Source organism: Cydia splendana, chromosome 9 (assembly GCF_910591565.1).
Source record: "Cydia splendana chromosome 9, ilCydSple1.2, whole genome shotgun sequence".
In the NCBI taxonomy this organism is placed as follows: domain Eukaryota; kingdom Metazoa; phylum Arthropoda; class Insecta; order Lepidoptera; family Tortricidae; genus Cydia; species Cydia splendana.
Genome location: NC_085968.1, coordinates 5,772,584 through 5,791,313, shown reverse-complemented (window position 1 = coordinate 5,791,313; position 18,730 = coordinate 5,772,584).

Sequence of the window (18,730 nt, the reverse complement as noted above, 5' to 3'; positions counted from 1 at the left end):
AGCACTGGCTTCCCTCGAATTGGCCTACTTATGATCATCATACTACCCGGACATGACCATCGCTGGACATAGGCCTCCTCCAAGGATCTCCACAATGACCGATTGTATGCTGCCCTAATCTAATGTTCTCTACGATTTTGACCAGATCAGTGGGTACCTACATACATAGTTTACTGTGTTCCACTCAAACAAATACGAAAATGCCAACGTTAGGTAACAACGCAATAGCGAGAACTACTAAATTATAAAGTGTCATTAAACTTTTACTGCACAGAAGAGAAGCACGTCCTCAATTCCATGTGTGCTCTCTATGGGATCCCCGCAGAATTTCAATGAGATAAAATTCTAGGAAATGCATCTCAAAGTCAGTTACCAGGCTATCAAAGTAATCATCTCTGGGTATGAAGACTGAATCTCATAGGAATTTTGCGGCTACTAGACATTTTGTTTTATAAATTTTCGTAGATACTTCCAATTTTACGCGGGGTATCGAGTAATCTTCCAAAGTAAAACGTTTTATACATACATATACTAACATACTTATTTATTTACTTTCGTATTACAATCCCCAACTAAATAATCGGGAAACAGCCGCGTATGGCACCAAACGAACACATGGTATGATTAAATAAAAAAGAGAAGTTTTTTGTGAATCATTAAGAACTCGATGATAAATGCCTGCTAAAGTTTAAAGAGAATGAATAGCAGAAGGGAGAGCTAATATGGAGAGCTATAAGGAAAGAGAGAGAAATGCAAGTAAAGCGAGATCATTGATATAGTAAAAGTAACAAGTAAATCGTGCTGAATCAGACTCAATGAAAAGACGGAACACATGTATGTACCTATATACATAGAAATTACTCCGCCGACAATAGCCCGACCCTGAAAAATATGACCATTATAATTATTGATATATTCACCTAAACCATCTCATATCTAAGCAATCACCTGAGCTAATAACCAATTAAATCATTAGTTCCATTATCTGAACAGGGCATTCCCTAGTCTCCTGACCCACATACTGCGTTCAAGTATTAAAGCTAGGGTTGCGGGCAGCCTTCATTGTTTAATAATTGAGTCCACGTTCCGACCTTTCACTATATTGGATCGTGGTCTGAAATAGAGACGGATAGCGAGTGTCTTTCTTAAAACTTATGCTTGGACTGTTTATTTTCTATAGAACGAACTTTAGGTAGTCATATATTAAAGTTTCTAGATTAAAATTTACTTCAGGCTGTGGGACACCCGCGAACGTCGGACTCCGAAAGTCGTATATCTCTGTCTCTATTCCTCTTTCCTCTATCTCTTCTCGAATATATTTGAGTATGCTTTATACATTAATTTCTGAGGATGCACTAGACTACATAATTATTTAGATATAATTTATTCGATATTAAATTAATCGAATTCATTCATCTTACCTTACAAACAAGTAAAACAATGCTGCCGCCTTAAGGAAAAAAACCATAAGTGTCAATTTTTGCGAAATTGAGTTATGACACCCTCGAAATCATGAAGAAAAATGTGATTTTTCTATGTAGCAGTTATTTCTTTATCTCTAACAGGTCACGATTTAGACAAGCATAACTACAGGCCATTTTGGTAAAGTTACTGCCTTTTTGAGAAAGAAAAAGCATACGTATATATTTATAGACAGAAAAGTACTAAATTGACGACTCCTTTGTCTTGAATTTGAGCCCAACAATTATTTCACAAGAAGAAAAACCATATATTGGTATTATATAAAATTGCTATGTAAAAAACCCATAAGTTGACAGAAATGTTTATTCTTGTTAGTATAAAATAATTATTAGTCATAACTCTCGGAATCTGAAAAAACATAAGTTGCACGTTATGTTTTTTCTATCTCGTATGACTCTTCCTTATGCTTTTTCTGCTTAGTGTCGGTTTCAAAAAAGTAAACTTGTGCTTTATTTATTAAACGTTGTGGTCAGTTATGCTTTATCAGGCTAGTAGGTAGTCCCCCTCCGGTCCCCTAAAGGACAGATTACAGCCGGTTCACTCCTAGTTACTTTCCTTCGGAAGAGGTTGCGCGTACGACGCACGTATTAATTACTCCTGTGCCTACTTCGAAAAATATTAGAAGTGTTAATGTGTATACGTGATTGTGTCTAAAATTATTCGTAAGTATACTTATATCCATGTTACGTTTCTCACCCTGTCGCATATTCCAGATTTTGCCTATATTTTTAAACGACTTTAGGTATATTTATCCGTTCCGGGAGTGGGCAGTCAACGTGAAAAAATGTTCAATCACTGGAAAGTGCAGGGGTCAAAATGTCCATACGGAACCGGCTTTCTATGTGGCAAAAAGTATTAGGTAGGTTAGGTTCGTTAGGTAGCTTCAGATGCCCGAAGGGCAAACCGCCCAGAAATAGGCTAGGCCCGTCTAGTTACGTCTAGTTACATAGACAGCCGGTTCCGTATGGACATTTTGTCCCCTGCACTTTCCAGCGATTGAACATTTTTTCACGTTGACTGCCCACTCCCGGAATCTATTTATCGCGGTCATTATAGTACCTACGTTAAGGCTTGGCGCGCGTATTAAAATGTATATGCGCATCTGGAATTAATATTATCTACCTATTTATTTATATTGGTGTTAAGTAACTTGTCTATCAGGACTGCTGTTGAATACCTACCTATTTTGTACATAACCTAACCACGAATTTAAGGTAGGTACAATGGCTTAAAATAACGTGGCTTTAAGTTTCGGTCCTATGTATGATCACTCCGGCACCACCGAGCTTTATGTATGTTGCAAAATAACACGCACAGTTTTACATTGGCACATGGCTTTGTTTTAAAGTACGGGATACACCGCCCAAAGTCATGCTTGTTCATGAAATAGGCTTTTCCCAACTACTAAGCTTATTTTTCATTATGTTTGTTTCATGAGTATCGCTTTGTTGTTATTTTTATGATTGCAAGTTTTGTTATAATAAAATATAATTGATAATTTTCTGAGTGTTTAAGCTGCATATATCTAATATTCTAACCATATTTTATTCTAAAACTCAAAGGATGTTTGTGCTTGCTTCTTGGCTGTGGGAGTACGTTTTTTTTTTGTTTTGGTTATCAGATTAGTAATGATGCGGCAGTCGTCCAGGAGCAGACGGTTGCTTCTTATAGCCAAAGGTGAAATTCAAGAAAATAATGACTAGCCACAATCATCAGCAGCATCTCAATAAATTAAGGACTAGTGCTTAGTACAATCTACTTGTACCTCATTTCAGTTTTGTATTACATTATGACATTTTAATGGTCTCTAATAGCAATTGTACTTAGGTAGTGGAATCTAATTGTGCAATTTTTTTAGTTTTTGTATGACATTTTAATTTAAAGGTCTCTAATAGCAATTGTACTTAGGTAGTGCAATCTAATTGTGCAAGTTTCTAGTTTTTGTATTACATAGATCTTTAAAAGTATCTCGTTTGTTTTCTTTTAATAAATAATTCTGATTCTTCGTATTTTTATGAATTCCTTTAACGAGATAATTCATAATTTGATTACGTTAACTAACCAAAAAAAACATAAAGTACCCAATTGTGCTTTTTCGGCTTCGAGATCGGTCAGTAATATAAGCACAACTGTGTACTTGTGTTTTTATTTCAATATCGTAGTGCAAAACTAACACAAAAACCATAAGTACACACTTATGCCATTTAATGTTAGTAAAGATAATTTTATTTTATTTAAGTATATCAAGAGGCAGTAACTATTTATATATAACTTATTTAAATAAATAGATAATCGAATAATTTACAACGCATAAAAAATCTTTACTATTACTTTGTTCATTAACAAACGTTTCAACTTTGTACTTTGAATTTAACATATTTGAACAGGAGTGCAAAGTTTTTTTGGCTTTTTCTCGAAACTTACTTTTTGTCAGATATGGTGTTTTTTCTTAAGGCGGCAGAATGGTACCTAATCGTATTCAGGGGTACATTTACAGTTTCACACGCAGAGCAATATGCCTGGATTAAATAAACTAGTTTATATTATAACATAAGTACCTACACGTATTAGTTATTTGTTTTACAAGGGGGCAAAGTTGTTTTTTAACCGCTCGTGCTAATATTGATACCCGAGCAAGCGAAAGATTCCAAAATTGAACCACGAGCGTAGCGAGTGGTTCGAAAAATGGAATCTTGAGCTTTGCGAGGGTTTCAAAGCACGAGGGTTAAACAAAATTTGCCCCCGAGTGAAACACAAAATTTTTCACCACACCAACCCGAAGCAAATATTAAATGTCAAATATCAAACAAAATCAAATTCAAATGAATGTTATTTAATATTTATCTGGGGAAAACTCATTTATTGTAAAATAAGTGTTATAAAATGAATACAAAACTAAAATTAAGTACAACTAAAAACTAAAGCTAAAAACTAAAAATATTTATCAAAACTTTGCGCCCTTGGTAAGGTGCCCATCACGCAGGCAGCGTTCCCGCGCTGGATTGCTATGGCCAATCTTTGCGCGAGAAAGCTGCCCACGCGAGGGTCACCTGTGGCCTGCCTTAGGCGTTTGCTGAGCTCCTTGTGGAGCCCCCGAGCCCCCCTACCCCACGGACCTAGAGTCTCGACGCCGAAGGCTACAAATTCGTAGTGTGCGCCGAGACAACTATATTTATTAACCTTGGAACGTTCTCGGACGTCAGCCGCCGCCCCGGCCTGTTTACTGGTGGCTGAAATGTAGGACGCCGCCAGCGTGTCTGCGCAGGTGGCGTCCCACACCAGCGCGCGGCCCAACCGCCAGGGGATCAACGACATCCCGTCGGGGCGCTTGCCGTCATCCCTTGCGATCTGGGGCTCCAGAGCCGCAGGGACGTCGGCGCTGACGAGCGCTCTCCTCAGGATGTCGTTAAGCGCGGCATGACGGGATAGGCGGCCGGCGCCCGAGGAGCAGGCGAGTCCGTGGTGGCCAAGGCGATTAACAGGGGCCCCACAAGAGGCGCAGCTATGGTCTACACATACATCGGCCCCGACCCGGAGTCCGATGGCAATTCTTAGTGTGTTTGGCTCTATGAATGTGCCGGTGTGGGGTGATGGGTAGGCGTGTAGCCATTGTCCAGACTCTGGTCTGGACACAGCTAAGAGCCTTGCGCGGTCCCTTCCCGACGAACTGTCAACTAGGGATTTCATGACGGCGGTGCAGGCCAAGTTGTCCCAGGCCCTTTGCCTCTCGGGTCTAGGTGGCACATCTCGCAGTTTGGCTAGCCAGGCATTCCTGGCCTCATCCAAGCACGCGATCTCGCAGTTTGTTGTTTTAAGGATTTTACCTGCGAGATCAGACGTGCTATGGATTGAGGACAAGAATGCCGGCAGAGCAACACTCGATATTTTGCGTGTTCCTAAACCGCCAAACCTAATGGGCAAAGAAGCCTGGGTCCAAGCTGGTTCGTTAAAACGGACATTCAAAATCGATTCCAGTTGTGACTTTAGGAGACTATCGATAGGTTGGACTAAATTAGCGACTTTCCAGATAGGGCAGCAACGGAGCAAGTACGTAAATTTGGGAACCAACAAACAAAACTTTAAAATAAATAAGGCTGAATGGCTACTAATTTTGATTAAGCGGTCTGAATTAACACGAAATTTAGAAATAGATTTGGCCAAAACAGACGGAATAGCTTCATCGAAAATGGGGGAACCGAGAAGGTGGAGATTATCTTTTGATAAGATTTTAATGTTTGGGGCTAAACTTGAAAAACTTTGAAGTACCTGGGGTGCTAAAGAAGGTTCTAAGTTTTCGGAAATGTACAATTCACATTTGTCGAAGTTAAGTTTCAGGCCGATCTCGCTAAATTTCTGTATAACTAGGGATAAGTCTGCCAGGACCGATTGTGAGTCTCCGCCGATGGTGCCGTCGTCCAGGTACCAAACATTCAGTTTGGACGTGAGACTATGGATAGCTGAATTGATGGCCAGACTGAATATGGCGGGGCCCAGAGGATCGCCCTGCTGGCAACCCACGGCAGAGAGAATTTCGTTACCCTTGTGAACTAATTTGGACGGACTATGATAACATTGGAGTAAAAGGTTATAAATTTCAGGTACATGAATTTTGATTACACTAAGTAGGGTATCTCTGTTGACAGAGTTGAAGGCGTTTTTGACATCTATTTTTAAGAGAACCTCACATGAGTCTGTTTGGACAAATGTGCGTACGGCATGGACTGCGGCCTCACAGCCCCCGCGAGTGCCGAAACCAACCTGCACAGGCTCGAAGAGTTTTTGTAGTTTAGCTCGAGTATGTCGCACGCACACTTTGGCTGCTAACCGCCGGAATGTGGAACCAACAGCAATTGGGCGCACGCCACCGTCCTTCTTTGAAAGGGCTATGAGGTTGGCTCCATAAATAACGGCAGTCACGTCTTGGCAGACATCCCCTAGAAGCATAAGATTTATCAGTCTGGTAATACTATCAGTTAGCAACTCGCCAGATATTCCAGTGCAGTGACTAGTGAGGTCTAGTAGATGTTGGGCGGATATACCATCTAAGCCTGAAGCCGACCCTTTTGTGAAGGATGCAAGAGCCGACATTACATCTTCCGGTGAGGCGTGCAGACAAGCTGAAGGATCTGAGGGAGTGTCGGCAAAGATAGGGGTGGAAGGGCCTACAGGGTGCTTAGCCTGCAATGCAGCCACTGATTCTGGGGTGTCTGGTGCGAGTGTGTCATTTGAGAAAAGGAGCCGCGCCGCTCCTTTTAGGTCGCCGTCATGAACTTTGTCTTCCACTTTTTTGCATAAATCATAATTATTGTTACTTCGATCCCGGGGTGATCGAGTGGTTGGAGGCAGGTTAGGCGCAAGAATATTATTTTTAATTTTCTGAGTGAGGCTAATTTTGTCGTTATTGTCAGAAACATATAAAATTTTAAACGAAAAGGTTAAAAGGTCACGCCAGGAATCTAAGTTATTGTCTTTCAAACAGTTGTTTATTGTGGCGGTTAGTGCTTCAGCCACTGCGGGCCTAGCACCACGCGGTATGCGCTTTATTAAGGGCGTTGACAGTTTAAGTTTGCCGAGAAGAGTTTGGAGTGGGATTTCTGGCTGAGGTGGTGATGTAGATGAGCAGTGGGTGTTTTGTGGACTCAGAGCGGGTGGGACGGGGTACACGCGAACATGGTGAATGCGAGACTGATGTATGTGTAGGCCTTTTGTTGTTGAGAAAGTCTTTTTACATACGCAGCATTCCATTGGTTAGTGTTGGGCTGCTGTTAGTTCACAGATGATTAAAAGCTACATAAAAATACTTAAAATACTTACTCTAAAAACAATAACTAACGTTAACTTTAGATCACTTCTTAAATATAAAATAATAATAAATTAGTAATAGAAATCACTTCAAAAGTCAAAACATGACACAATAGTAGACGTTGTCAGGGGGGCGCAGCCCCGGTGCGCGTTTCAACCTTCTTTCTTGAGATTTCAGCACGGCGGACGCTGCGTTGTTTGCACATTCAACGAAGGTACAATTTAGAAGGTGGAAGGTAGATACCTAAAGTATCTTCTTAGGTATCTATAATGCGTTGCCAAGGATTCGTTTGGATTTTATTCCGATTGCGAAGAAAATATTTATAACTTCAGAGGCTCGAATAGGAGGAGCTTTCTTTATATTATATCGAGGTAGATATGGGGGCTTCAGCACAAATCGTTGCAAAACTGGTGATATTTCCCATGATTTAAATAATAAAATAAAATTTTCCTAAAAAATTGCGACTTGACAGTCCATGTCAGATTTTCGTAATCCAAAATAATCGTAATCATTTATTTATCATCCAAAATTATCATTTAAATGTCAATTCTACCAGCAAACATAAGAAAACAACTCACATTTGCATTTGATTACTTTGCCTCACATGGATATTACTAATAGCAAAGTGCAACTTTGCCATCCGTTTTTGAAGTGCAAAGTAAGCCTTTCCGAGCTGGTGTGGTGAAAAATAAATTACCTATTTATAGATTCAATCAGGTATATAAATGAAAGTTAATTGCTGTTAACGGCAAGGAGTTAGAAATAGTTATTTGTTTTACAAGGGGGCAAAGTTGTTTTTTAACCGCTCGTGCTAATATTGATACCCGAGCAAGCGAAAGATTCCAAAATTGAACCACGAGCGTAGCGAGTGGTTCGAAAAATGGAATCTTGAGCTTTGCGAGGGTTTCAAAGCACGAGGGTTAAACAAAATTTGCCCCCGAGTGAAACACAAAATTTTTCACCACACCAACCCGAAGCAAATATTAAATGTCAAATATCAAACAAAATCAAATTCAAATGAATGTTATTTAATATTTATCATCCAAAATTATCATTTAAATGTCAATTCTACCAGCAAACATAAGAAAACAACTCACATTTGCATTTGATTACTTTGCCTCACATGGATATTACTAATAGCAAAGTGCAACTTTGCCATCCGTTTTTGAAGTGCAAAGTAAGCCTTTCCGAGCTGGTGTGGTGAAAAATAAATTAATCGCTACACAGGATGGGTAAAAAATAACTGCATTCTTGTTGCCAGTGAGGTTTTGGGATTATACTGAGCAACTTTTAATATGAAACCAACCCCGAAATCGCGAAAAAAAATTTGGCTGTTTCATACATTTTGGCTGGTCCATTTTCTATGGGAGGGTAAATATTTTTTTCGCAATTACGGAGTTGGTCCCATAGTAAAAGTTGCTCAGTATAATCCCAAAACCTACCTGGCAACTGGAATGCAGTTATTTTTAGCCACCATGTATACGAAGGTGTCCAGTGGTCTATAACCTCATTTTAATATTTACTGGTAACAAAAAGAAGAGGAGCTCTTCACTTGCACCACAGCTCTATTAAAGAAAACCTTTAATAAAGATGAAGGTGTTATGCGAGCCTAAATCGCCTCCCACGGCGCTGAGTTGAAAGGCACAATTGAAAATTTGCATTATTAACGCTGAGGATGTCCCGGAAGGTTTAATGATGTCACATTTTCACCTGATTATGGCAAAGAGGTCTTTGTTCATGAGCCTTTGAATTAAATGACACCTTCCCAGTTATTTCTTGAGACACTACTACGTATGTGATTAATATACAGAGGGGCTCAAAAATACGTTGACATTTGTATATTTATAATTGTCGCTAATCGTACATACTTGTCATGAATTTTCATGTTTGCAGAAATCTTCCGTTTTCAGCGAATAATGTACAATACCAAAATTACATTTTGATTAGATGCGTACTTATTAGTAATACTTGTTTGTGCGGTAGTATCAAATGAGGTAGAATTGGAACTCGTCAATAAAATTAGTCAATTTGTCCCAGGATTTCCTGTCGCGACTCATCAAACGTACTTTACTCGAGGAAATTGTGCCGAGTTTGATTATTAGATAAATTTACTTCGTGTTTCCAACTCTGAAAAAATTTAAATATCTTTATTGATTTGTAATTCTAAGTATCTATAGTTAAATATTCAAATATATATATATATATACAGGGTGTCCCATAAGTGACACGTCACAGTGACACTGAAAGTAGACCAGGCCAAGAAGATCCAAACCAACTTAACATGACCCCAGTAAAAGTGGCACGGTTTTCGAGTTATTGCCAAATTAAGGTTTTTCATGAATTTTGACCGTTTTTAACATTGTTAGTGCCTGTGTGCACTCGGAAAGGTCTCGAAGTTAATTTTTTTTATGTGTACGGCATCATGAATAGTTAACTAAGATAACAGAATAGGTATTTTATCGATAAACAATGTAAACTGCAAAAAAGTACTGGTTTAATCTTGAATTAAATTTACAGCGAATCATTAATTTCGACTTTGACCACCTGTCGTGAAAAAAAATTACTAGAAAAGTAATGAGCAAATAACGTCAAGCTATTGAGCATGTTATGCAGATTCAAAATTGGTATGACACATGTACCTTCATGCAATAAAATAGGATTTATTATCATCTTTCGAAAGCCTCATAAAAAATAAGTTAAAACTAGGAAACCTGCAATTCGTTCCTACTTGGTAAAAATAACGATTTATGTTAAGATATCTAATTCTGGATACAGAAATAAAAAACACGCCTATTCAGTATTTGCCGAATGCCTAAAATAAAGAGATGGAAAATGGTTATCTCCCTTTTTAAGGATATCATTGAGTTGATAAAGATTCAAAGAAAATAAAATACTGCAGGTTGAAATTTTATAAATTTATTAAAATAATTTTATTTTACAATAGGTGCTCGAATTGTTTTACCCGCTTGGCACCGTCTTGTAAAACTTCAAGTTAATTTCCTTGTCAAGTTAATTTCCTTAAATAAATTTCGGATATGTTTCCTTCTGCCTCGAACATACGCCGCCGTAGTTCCTCTTGGGACCTTATTGGCTTAGAGTAAACTTTATCTTTTAAGCATTTTAAGCATCCCCAATGAAAAAAATCTAATGCGTTGGTCCGGGGAACGCGGCGGCCATGCCACTGGTCCCAATCGGCTGATCCATCTGGGAATTTCTGTGTGAGGTGATCACGGACATCGCGAACGTAGTGTTCTGGGCAGCCATCTTGCTGTGGTTCCAGCTCCAAGAAGATGGATCGGCCGACCAGTGGTATGGCCTAACGTTCCCCGGACCTAAACCCATTAGATTTTTTTATTGGGGATACTTAAAAGATAAATTTTACTCCAAGCCAATAACGTCCCAAGAGGAACTACGGCGGCATGTTCGAGGCAGCACGAAACATATCCGACATTTATTTAAGGAAATTTACTTAAAATTTTACAAGACGGTGCCAAGCGTGCATACAAGCCGGGGTAAAACAATTCGAGCACCTATTGTAAAATAAAATTATTTTAATAAATTGGTTAAACTTCAACCTGCAGTATTTTATTTTCTTTGAACCTTTATCAAATCAATGATATCCTTAAAAAGGGAGATAATCATTTTCCATCTCTTTCTTTTAGGCATTCAGCAAATACTGAATAGACGCTTTTTTATTTCTGTATCCAGAATTAGATATCTTAACATAAAACTTTGTAAAAGTTATTTTTACAAAGTAGCAACGGATTGCAGATTTCCTAGTTTTAACTTATTTTTTATGAGGCTTTCGAAGGATGATAATAAATCCTATTTTATTGCAGGAAGGTACATGTGTCATACCAGTTTTGAATCTGCATAACATGCTCAATATTTGACGTTATTTGTTCATTACTTTTCTAGTAATTTTTTTTCACGGTAGGTGGTCAAAGTCGAAATTAATGTTTCGCTGTGAATTTAATTCAAGGTTAAACCAGTATTTTCTTGCATTTTACATTGTTTATCGATAAAATACCTATTCTGTTATCTGAATTAACTATTCATGTTCCCGTACACATAAAAAAAATGAACTTTGTGACCTTTCCGAGTGCACACTGGCACTAACAATGTTAAAAACGGTAAAAATTCATGAAAAACCTTAATTTGGCAATAGCTCGAAAACCGTGCCACTTTTACTGGGGTCATGTTAAGTTGGTTTGGGTCCTCTTGGCCTGGTCTACCTCCAGTGTCACTGTGACGTGTCACTTATGGGACACCCTGTATTATATTATTTAATTTTAAAATAAATAGGTTAGAAGTTCTTTAAGAAAGTAGCGAGAAAAATTGACCATGACCCCGCCCCCTTATCCGCCCTTTATCTCCGAAACTACTGGGTCTAAAATTTAGAAAAATATCCCAAAATAGTTCTTTACTTTACTTTAATGTGCAATCAAGTGTGAGTCGGACTTAATGTACGGAACCCTTGGAACGCGAGTCCGACTCGCACTTGGCCGGTTTTTTATAACAATACTGTATATACCTACGCCAAATTGTCTTAGGATTAGACAGTCAAGTGAAAACTGAGCTCCTAAATGATGCTATATTTAAACTCAAAAATGGGAACCTAAGAACCCAAGCCTGTTGAATCCTACACTAAATTTATTTACATCGTGATAATCCTATATGAGTAGGTACATTTAGACCTCCAGAAACAAATGACAACCGTAAAATCGAAATATTTTCCTCTTGTATATTTATTACGCAAGCATTCGAGATACTTACATAAAGCACTACCCTCAAGACAAACGGACCTCGTTCACGAACAAAAGACGTAACAAATTGCGCTTTTAACATGTACTCGTACGTTTGGGTAAATGTGCATTGTTTCTGATTTATTCTGGTCGTCAAATCGGTGAGCCGAGAGTAAGAAGAGGTGACGGTGTGGCAGCGGCGCTAAATGAGATGTGAACTGTGACGGTAAAGTTTTGAGGCAAGCGGTTGATTTTGTGTTCTGTAGTGCAGTGCTAATATTGTCGAAATAACAATCTCTTTACCAGTAAAGATGAGAGTTGCTTGGAAGTTTTAATTGTAAAACATTTGAAACTTCGTAGCCGCAAAGTAGAACAATATTGGCACCTCATAAAAGTTTTAGTTCGTAGTGAGGGAATAAGCATGGTAAAGTCATATTAGTAGCTGCGGCAGAACGCTAGAAATAACAGTTTACAAAAAAACGCCAGTGTTAATGCACATACAGTCCTTGGATCATCTCTCTCTCGGACAATACCTACAATCTTGTCTTGGCGGGGACATGGTCAAGCCCTCAGATAACACGACTACCTACCTATTTAAAAAAAAATAACTCTGACTGGGCGATAGATACCTACCTAATAATATTATTTTATGAATATTTCCCATCATTAAAACTAAAACAAGATGGTATTTAGTATAATAATTACAGTAAAACTAAAATGCCTTTTAATTTCGTTATTATTATTAAGTAGAGTTAGACCAAGAAAAGTCTGCAGCGATTTTGATAGCCCACGCAGTGCAAGTGTTATTTATACGTCATAATTTCATAGAAGTTTGACGTTTACATTTAGATAGATAAATAATTATAATAAATATTTGACTATTAAATAGATATATAATTATAATAAATGTCAGAAACTCTGGAATAGAACTGGACATGTCAAACTCAAAAGTTGTCGCGACATACCAATTTTACACCTGTATTCACAGTGGTGCACCACAAAGTTCTAATCTATTTTTTAATAGCAGAACACTGATTCCAATTAACCATTTCGCAGCTGTCATCACGGATGGCCGGTCTAACACGGAGCCCTAAAATACACGGCTATTCACGAAAGTACGCTGTAAACGGTGCGTGCGGGTCTATTTTGATTGCGTTTTCATTATTTATTACGAGATCGCTGCCGCGTTCTGACTAAATAGTACACCTTAGTTGTTTACCCCTATTTGTGATTGATTGGTTCGTTCAATAACTCACTACTTTTGGATTGGGTAGAGCGGAGTTGGGTAGCTTAGATAGTTCGAAATAAGGTGTGTGATGAACTATATTTTTTTTTCTATTCTTTTTTCTTCTATTTCGTCTACATCATGGTTATTTAACATTTCTAGACGACCTAGATGTGCTTGATGAATACAAATGTAACATTGGAACATCAAAGCGCCTGCTTTAAAGTTAATTTGCTGATTCTAAACTAATTAACATCTTCAAGTGTAGTTCTTTGATTCTTTTTCTCTTTTAGAATCTAAAGGTCAAAAAATATCACTACACCTTATAAAACAATGTCTCCCGCTGCGTCTGTCTGTTTGTGTGTATGTATGTTCGCGATAAGCTCGAAAACTACTGATTTTCACCTATCAACAGAGTGATGCTTGAGGAAGGTTTGGGTTTATAATTTGTTAAGGTTTTGTGTAACCCGTGCGAAAACGGGGCAGGTCGCTAATTTGCGAATAAAGTAAACAGACCAATAAAGTTTTCTTGTGAACAGACAGGTCGAGTTTTTCGCAGCGGGACGAGCGCTCTCCAAAAGACGTATTAGAGAGCTCGCGAGCCGAGCCCCCTCCAATTAGACGGCCCTACAACTCTTCCACTAATACGGGAAGCTATAAAGAATGTTGGTGTTTAGTATTGTGTCGTCCCCTTGTTTAAACTTGACGTGCTTTTGTTAAAAGGTTTTTATATTTCCTGGGAAATATCACTTTGGGAAATATCAAATTTAATAATTTGATTTTGATAGCTGCAACGTTACTAGATATATTTAAGTTTGTTTATGGAATCTAATAAAGAACAATGCATTTTGTGTGGTTGCAATTTCCTGTTGTGGGTAAGGCAGTGGTGCAACGTGATGAAATACCTTGGTTGACACTCGCCAGCCAACTGATTTATCAGCGAAAAAACCTGCATTGCATACAGTGCAAACATTAAGTCTCCCATGAGTCTCCTATCAATGGCTATCATACACTCAAAATAACAATGATCACCTTGTAAAAATCATAAAATGTGACCAGTGTGTAGTTAACTAGTTAAAGAATTGCCATCGCAATACAGTTAGGGAATGCTGCCTGTGCAATGGGCACCTTGCAGAGGGGCCTAGGCTTTGAAGGGTAGGTTTTAGGGATAATTATTTTTTAGTTTTAGTTATTTTATTTTATAAGAAACAGCGCAGAAATCTGTAAGACGTTTTGAAAATTAGAAATAAACAATGTGTAGTTATTTCTCTAAATAAAATCTCAAAATATTGTTGTTTACTGCCCAAGAAATTTAAATAATGTCCTTGCCTCTCTGTCAGATGGTTAGGTAATAAAGTACCCTGTCAATAGCAGCTCCCTACTGTTCAGAAAACTATTATCCTTTATGTCTTATCCCAATGTTCTTAAAATGATCATGCAGGTAGCCACACTCCCAAAATAGCGATATAGCCAAACGCTTACAGCGTTTAGGCCCGACTTGTATTAAAACTAAAAGACTTCATACAACTAAAACCTCTATGATGTTAAGCTGTTTTAAACCTAAACTATTTTCTTCTAACCATTCACTAGACGATACAACGCCGTTATGCAAATGGACTCCGGTTTAATCGCCTGAATTTCCACAAACTTTGAGAATTTCCCCAAATCGAAGGGTGAATAAATTTAAAAACCTCTTAACGGCTAGGTGCCGAAAATTTTGTGTTTATAAGAAGTTAAGAACTGGTAATACATTTTCGATGGATTATTTTGACTAGCTCTCAACTTGTTTTAAGCGTTAAGTTATATTTTATCCTTTATGTTTTTTAATTTAAGGTTGGTTATCGTAGAATGTGATTAAACAAGACGCGAACCTTTAAATATTTTTGTTTTACTTTCCACTCTTTTATCGATTTATTAATAATGCACAAGTTTGAAAAAAAAAGGAAGTTTTTGCATTTAATATTGAAGCAGTTAAAAGCAATTTTTAAAAAGTAGGTAGAGGATTTTTAAACAATTGGGTTATTCTTAACAACGGGGTTTCGATTAGTGTTTTATAATCGTAATTTAGACGACATAATGTACAGAATGTACCCACTATCCCAACACGACCTGTAACTTCTTGTTATTAATAAAATATTTGTATTTGTATTTGGATTTGTTAGTTTTCAATGAGCGTTTTTACAAACATAAACAATCACCTTACTTACGAGTTTGACACTGATATATTCGCTAGAGTATCCGTAACTTACTTTCTATGCATCTCGCTCGTACTGGCATATTAGTGTGAGCGTGATGTATAGAAAGTACGCAGACGTTAAGGGGCCCACCGATTACCATTCCGCCGGACGATATCAGCCTGTCAGTTGACCGCAAAAGGCCACACACTAACTAAACAGTTCTCTGTCAGTTTTCGGCAAGGCCTATTGACTTCCTTGAAACGATGTGACCCTTCAAAATTGTATATGTGTTGTCCGTTCCCAGACGAAATTGCCAGTAATTAACATAACAATATTTTACTACAGCAACATTGCTAGAACTGGCTTTGTCTATAGATACGATTTCTAGGAATAAATGAAATTATTTTATCAAATATATTTTGATTTGTATTTTATGAAGTAGTCATATGTAAATTATTATTTATTTTTTGATATATGTAAATTGTTATCTATTATATTTCAGTTTGTCTTTGTCTATGTTCATAAAATCTACGAAGGGTAGACGTGCCTCTACCCTCCTTAATAAATTAAAAAAAAAAACTTTGTCAATAGGCCCATAGTCTAATAAAACATGGTCTTCCATTCCCAGAGTGACACGGGGCTACGTCACAACAACATGGCCGCTATATATAGCGCTATCGCATATTATCATATAGCGCTGTCGCATGATGACGTAAGCCCGTGTCAGTTAGGTGACCTAGAAAAGACGGGAATGGAGTACCAGGCGGAGTATATTATTATACCATGAATAGGCCTCTTTGATAGACCTTGATTTGGGTCTGGCCGGTAAGAACATAGGTCATTACAAAAGTCTGTAATGTCAATGCTGTCAGTAATGTAATTTAACGCAAAAATATCATATCAGTTTTCATATAAAACGATTTATTCACTTGAAATATATTTATTTAGGTTCCTATTAATTTTTAAAATAAAAACTATTCATATGTACGAGCAACATATCTAAATGCGTCTTCGCACAGGCTTAGTTAAAATTAAACCGTTGTCTCTCTTCCTTCCTTGCTGTATCCGGCAATGGCGACTTTTCAACGATTCTTATCCGGATTATGAAAAGCCCTAATGTGTGTGTGGAAACCGTTGTAGTAAACCAGAAACAGCGATAATTTCAAGGTAAGAAATATATTAATCTTTAAATAAAAATGAGCGTACTAATGACCAAATTCAAATATAATAATTTAATCTTACTATCCCCGTAAACCTGCGGACGTTATATCGCGTCCGAAATTATAATCAAAATTCATCATAGATGTAAAACTTCACATTGTTTGAGCTGGTAAATTTTGACCCTAGGAATTAACGATGTTAGTAATTAGGAAGTTTGATTATATTGTTTAATTTGTGACTATTTTGTTTTAGAAATTGAATCAATCAAATTGATGGCTTGAGCGTGAGATAATAATATAATCCTGGGCCGTCATATGGTTTCTTGGAAAAAGCTCAAAGGGCACGTATCTGCCGCATATCCAGACTAGTTTCCCGGTGATCAAGAACGCTGCGTGGAGCTGTGAAGCAGAAAATGTCCGATAACCGGATAGATGTAATAACAACTTGTAACCATTTGCCATATCAATGTATGTATTCATATGTATTACTCCTAACATATATACAGTAATGCTAATAGGAATGAAAATATTTATATCTTAATACGTAACTTTTTGTTACCTTTCATATTTGACGAATTTCTAAATATAGTTGGTTATAATAAAATTAAATGGTTAAAATCATTATCTTTTAACGTATTTTTTTATTTATTTGTGATATGCTAATTTAAGAGCCCAACAACGTGCACACTAGCGCCACTGCTAAATAATCGTGATTATATAAATTTAACGACAGGTGTTTAAAAAAAGGGCCGCTACGGACTGTATTGTGTATTTAAGTACCTTTTGAATACATCAAACTAGTATTTAAGTTGCTGGATTTGTCGATCTATGAGCTCAAAACAAAAACGGCCGTTTTAACTTTGGACGGGTAGATTGACGAATCCAGTAACATAAAAACTAGTTTAATGTATTCAGTAGTGGCGCTAGTGTGCATGTTGATGGGCTCTTAAAAACCTGACCCCAACAAAAAAGAAAAAAATACAAAAAGAAACTCCCTCTACGGGATTCGAACCCAGGACCATTAGCTTCCTGAACTGGATTACTGCCAATACCCGCTAGGCTAAACGAGTTGTCAATTCTAATTACAATGGTATCCTACCAGAGCGCTAGTAGTATAAACGAACTTTTGAAAGGGACATTTTTCTGTATGAAGTTATCGTTCTTCTCCTAGTGAGTATTATATTCTTTGGTTTTCGGCCTGACGACTTACACGAACCGATAGTGTGTGGCCGCCTGACGATTCCAGTCAGCGCCGACAGATATCCGCCGGACAGTCCGTGGCCTCGAGTCCAGTCAAACACACATCATGAGGTAGCCGGCCGGCGATCGACACACGTTACAGCATTAGTAAATTCTACTTTATTCCTAGTACTTAAGAGTTCATAGTCCCTAAAATAAGCATACGACTTTTTGTCTTCGAACATCACGGATCCAATACTTAATTTATGACGCTGATATTTGCTTGTAATTTCATACACAATTTTAAGGCCAGTAGACCTTATTAACCTTAAATACGGTAGGGCTTCTGTCAAATTGAAATAGAATCAGTAAAAAAAAAACAGATATGTACGTTAGTAAAATTCAACTTTAATTCTAGTATAGTTAGAGTTCACAGTTGGTTCATAGGCATCATTTTAATTTTAAGGCATGAATACAACAATGCGAAGGTTGCATAGTATCTAGTTTGTCAAGACTTTTCTTTATTTATCATGTTGTTACCTCGCAACTGTTGTTTACTGTCAGTCAAAAATAAATGTCATAGAGAGAATTATAACATAAACCTTATTTTTTTCTCTATTAATTTTAAATGTGACATGTTATTATTGTATTTGCATGGCTTATATATTTGAAAATACAGACTTGATTATTGATTGCTGGAAGAGTAAGTAACCGAGTAAAAAAGGAGCAAACATTGAAAGATTCAAATAGGGAAATTAGCGTCCCAATATACCAACACTGGTTAAAATTTTAATAGTTCTCAAGACAACGCCGGGAGGTATACCTTCGATGGCGTTCACGGCAGCTAGCAATGAAAAGACTAGCTATTGTGCGTTTTGATTCCGCTATAAAGACACGTGGTAGAAACACTAGCGCAAGTATGGAGGTACCTGCTTAGACAAGAGATAAGACCTACGCTT